The sequence below is a fragment of the Bubalus kerabau genome, chromosome 6, assembly GCF_029407905.1.
Source record: "Bubalus kerabau isolate K-KA32 ecotype Philippines breed swamp buffalo chromosome 6, PCC_UOA_SB_1v2, whole genome shotgun sequence".
In the NCBI taxonomy this organism is placed as follows: Eukaryota; Metazoa; Chordata; class Mammalia; order Artiodactyla; family Bovidae; genus Bubalus; species Bubalus kerabau.
In genome coordinates, this window is record NC_073629.1 from 13,766,155 (window position 1) to 13,771,391 (window position 5,237).

Here is a 5,237-nt window from a genome sequence, read left to right on the forward strand (position 1 = left end):
TTGAAACAGTGAGTTTTATAAAAAATGTGAATTTGTTTTAAATGAAAAAAGAATTCTCTCTACGAAAGATCAAAGACTCATTTCACAAATAACTTATACTGCATTAATGACTTGATTAACAGGGTACAAATAAGGGTCATAGACTTTTTAAATTAGGTCTGAGTGATCAATATAAATACTGATGGGGGAGTGTTTTGTATCCCAAACTCCAATATTCCAGCTTTGTGTCCTGTCCTGTTATTATAATTTGTAAAAATCTTGACACAGTGATTCAAGTTTTCATAACTTCAATGATGTGTTAGAGGACAATGCATCTTGGTTTGAAGAATTTGTTGTACCCGAAGGCTGGAACAGTACTCGACCATGATGATTAAACACATAAAATGATGGGTGATTCCTTAGTGTGTCAAATGTCTTAATGCCATTCTGTTTTACTGCTTTCTTTCTTGGCCCCTCGCCTGTGATTCCTGGTAGACTCTTTGTAAGAACAGTAGTGGGTGGTAATAGTGGAGTATCCTTTTCTTCTTTCCAGCGAGATATATATAGTTTATCTTTTAGTTCTGAAGTGGCATCCATGTCTTTAAACTCCCCTGCAACATGAACTATACCATAACAGGTAACTGCAAAGGCCAGAAGTGTCTGAAGAACTGTATCTATTGGCAGTGATTCATCTTCCTTTTCTGTTAATCACAATTAAGAATGATACTGCACAGTGGAAAAGGCCGCGTGGGCTAGGGCAAAGAGGCTGATGCCCACCAGCCCCTTCCATAGCAACGGCACCATGACTCCAAAAGAGCAGCCCAACAAAAGAAGTGAAGGGCAGCAGAGCCGTTCCTTCCTCCACCGGCAGGTGTTCAAGCAGCACAGAAAGATGACGTCACTGAACCCCTGGGCGTGAAGCGTCTCAGAGGTGAAAAAACAGAATAGCCGTGAGAAAGTGGAAACGGGAATGCTGGGAAGAAGGGGTAAAAGACAAGGAAAAAGGTCCAGGAATTAAAAATGTTACCTTCACGTAAAAACAAAAGCCTCCAGGATGATGCCCTCTATAGATTCAAAGTACCCTTTTAAGTCAAAACCCTGACAACAAAGGACATGTCCATCATTCAGAAATGATTGAACAGTATGGGAGATATCTGTACAATGGAATATTATAAAATCTTTAAAAATGCATGTATATCAGTTGGCTGGGAGGAATTTTCAGTTTCCATGAGGTCAGATGCATGGCTTTACCTCAGCATGATGTGAAAGGCGGTATATAATGCAAGCCTAATCTTTTAAAGGTAACAGCAGCCTTTGATATTTAAAAATACCTTTATCCCCACATGATTATAAGACTGTGAAGAAAATGTAGGAAAAAGCCATAATAGATCACTAAGGAAAAACATTGTTTGTGAGGATTGGTAAAAAATATGTAGATACAATAAGTAGTTGAGAAAAAAAGGAAAGTAAAAGAAATAAAACATCTCTTAAAAGAAGAATGTGTATGTATCAACAAATGTAAGAAACATTGCTTCTTTATTTTTTAATTTTTTTAAAAAATTTTAATATAAATTTATTTTAATTGGAGGCTAATTACTTTACAATATTGAATTGGTTTTGCCATACATCAACATGAATCCACCACGGGTGTACACGTGTTCCCCATCCTGAACCCCTCTCCCACCTCCCTCCCCATACCATCCCTCTGGGTCATCCCAGTACACCAGCCCTGAGCATCCTGTATCATGCATCAAACCTGGACTGCCGATTCGTTTCACGTATGATATTATACATGTTTCAATGCCATTCTCCCAAATCATCCCACCCTCTCCCTCTCCCACAGAGTCCATAAGACTCTTGTATACATCTGTGTCTCTTTTGCTGTCTCACATACAGGGTTATCATTACCATCTTTATAAATTCCATATATATGTGTTAGTATACTGTATTGGTTTTATCTTTCTGGCTTACTTCACTTTGTATAATAGGCTCCAGTTTCATCCACCTCATTAGAACTGATTCAAATGTATTCTTTTTAGTGTCTGAGTAACACTCCATTGTGTATATGTACCACAGTTTTCTTATCCATTCATCCACTGATGGATATCTAGGTTGCTTCCATGTCCTGGCTATTATAAACAGTGCTGTGATGAACATTAGGGTACATGTGTCTCTTTCAACTCTGGTTTCCTCAGACATTGCTTCTTTAAATGTACAAAAATTAAATGCAAAGTAACAATTAAAAAATAAAATATAAGTCTTTTGTTTCTTTAGGTAGATATATTCCTAAGTATTTTATTCTTTTCATTGCAATGGTGAATGGAATTGTTTCCTTAATTTCTCTTTCTGTTTTCTCATTGTTAGTGTATAGGAATTCAAGGGATTTCTGTGTGTGGATTTTATATCCTGCAACTTTACTATATTCATTGATTAGTTCTAGTAATTTTCTGGTGGAGTCTTTAGGGTTTTCTATGTAGAGGATCATGTCATCTGCAACCAGCGAGAGTTTTACTTCTTTTCCAATCTGAATTCCTTTTATTTCTTTTTCTTCTCTGATTGCTGTGGCCAAAACTTCAAAAATTATGTTGAAAAGTAGTGGTGAGAGTGGGCACCCTTGTCTTGTTCCTGATTTTAGGGGAAATGCTTTCAATTTTTCACCATTGAGGATAATGTTTGCTGTGGGTTTGCCATATATAGCTTTTCTTATGTTAAGGGGTGTTCCTTCTATTCCTGCTTTCTGGAGAGTTTTTTATCATAAATGGATGTTGAATTTTGTCAAAGGCTTTCTCTGCATCTATTGAGATAATCATATGGTTTTTATTTTTCAATTTGTTAATGTGGTGTATTACATTGATTGATTTGTGGATATTGAAGAATCCTTGCATCCCTGGGATAAAGCCCACTTGGTCATGATGTATGATCTTTTTAATATGTTGTTGGATTCTCTTTGCTAGAATTTTATTAAGGATTTTTGCATCTATGTTCATCAGTGATATTGGCCTGTGGTTTTCTTATTTTGTGGCATCTTTGTCAGGTTTCGGTATTAGGGTGATGGTGGCCTCATAGAATGAATTTGGAAATTTACCTTCCTCTGCAATTTTCTGGAAGAGTTGGGTAGGATAAGTGTTAGCTCTTCTCTAAATTTTTGGTAGAATTCAGATGTGAAGCCGTCTGGTCCTGGGCTTTTGTTTGCTGGAAGATTTCTGATTACAGTTTAAATTTCTGTGCTTGTAATGGGTCTGTTAAGATTTTCTATTTCTTCCTGGTTCAGTTTTGGAAAGATGTACTTTTCTAAGAATTTGTCCATTTCTTCCAAGTTGTCCATTTTATTGGCATATAGTTTCTGATAATAGTCTCTTATGATCCTTTGTATTTCTGTGTTGTCTGCTGTAATCTCTCCATTTTCATTTCTAATTTTGTTGATTTGATTCTTCTCCCTTTGTTTCTTGATGAGTCTGGCTAATGGTTAATCAATTTTATTTATCTTCTCAAAGAACCAGCTTTTGGCTTTGTTGATTTTTGCTATGGTCTCTTTTGTTTCTTTTGCATTTATTTCTGCCCTAATTTTTAAGATGTCTTTCCTTCTACTAACCCTGGGGTTCTTCATTTCTTCCTTTTCTAGTTGCTTTAGGTGTAGAGTTAGGTTATTTATTTGACTTTTTTCTTGATATAAGACTAAGATCATGGCATCTGGTCCCATCACTTCATGGGAAATAGATGGGGAAACAGTGTAAACAGTGTCAGACTTTATTTGGGGGGGGCTCCCAAATCACTGCAGATGGTGATTGCAGCCTGGAAATTAAAAGATGCTTACTCATCAGAAGGAAAGTTATGATCAACCTAGACAGCATAATAACAAGTAGAGACAATACTTTGCCAACAAAGCTCTGTCTAGTCAAGGCTATGATTTTTCCAGTGGCCATGTATGGATGTGAGAGCTGAACTGTGAAGAAAGCTGAGCACCAAGAATTGATGCTTTTGAACTGTGGTGTTGGAGAAGACTCTTGAGAGTCCCTTGGATTGCAAGGAGATCCAACCAGTCCATTCTAAAGGAGATCAGTCCTGGACGTTCATTGGAAGGACGGATGCTAAAGCTGAGACTCCAATACTTTGGCCACCTCATGCGAAGAGTTGACTCATTGGAAAAGACTCTGATGCTGGGAGGGATTGGGGGGAGAAGGGGACAACAGAGGATGAGATGGCTAGATGGCATCACCGACTCGATGGACATGAGTTTGAGTGAACTCTGGGAGTTGGTGATGGACAGGGAGGCCTGGTGTGCTGCAATTCATGGGGTCACAAAGAGTTGGACACAACTGAGTGACTGAACTGAACTGAAGCGTGTATTGCTATGAACCTTCCCCTTAGCACTGTTTTTACAGTTTCCCATAGGTTTTCAGTTGTTTTGTTTCCATTTTTATTCATTTCTATGCATATTTTGATTTCTTTTTTATTTCTTCTATGATTTGTTGGTTATTTAGCAGCGTGTTGTTCAGCCTCCTTATATAGAAAACTATAAAACACTGGTGAAAGAAATCAAAGAGGACACAAATAGATGGAGAAATATACCATGTTCATGGACCAGAAGAATCAATATAGTAAAAATGACTATACTACCCAAAGTAATCTATAGATCAATGCAATCCCTATCAAGCTACCAATGGTATTTTTCACAGAGCTGGAACAAATAATTTCACAATTTGTATGGAAATACAAAAAACCTCAAATAGCCAAAGCTATCTTGAGAAAGAAGAATGGAACTGGAGGAATCAACCTGCCTGACTTCAGGCTCTACTACAAAGCCACAGTCATCAAGACAGTATGGTACTGGCACAAAGACAGAAATATAGATCAATGGAACAAAATAGAAAGCCCAGAGATAAATCCATGCACCTATGGACACCTTATCTTTGACAAAGGAGGCAAGAATATACAATGGAGAAAAGATAATCTCTTCAACAAGTGGTGCTGGGAAAACTGGTCAACCACTTGTAAAAGAATGAAACTAGAACATTTTCTAACACCATACACAAAAATAAATTCAAAATGGGTCAAATATCTAAACACAAGACCAGAAACTATAAAAGTCCTAGAGGAGAACATAGGCAAAACACTCTCTGACATACATCACAGCAGGAACCTCTATGAGCCACCTCCCAGAATATTGGAAATAAAAGCAAAAATAAACAAATGGGACCTAATTAACCTTAAAAGCTTCTGCACATCAAAGGAAACTATTAGCAAGGTGAAAAGACAGC

The 5,237-nt window shown here is 37.3% G+C and overlaps 1 pseudogene; it reads right to left on the minus strand.

Annotated features, from left to right (window-relative positions):
* Window positions 1-240: 240 nt before the first annotated feature.
* Window positions 241-783, minus strand: LOC129655897 (ER membrane protein complex subunit 5-like; annotated as a pseudogene).
* Between the last annotated feature and the right edge of the window lie 4,454 nt (window positions 784-5,237).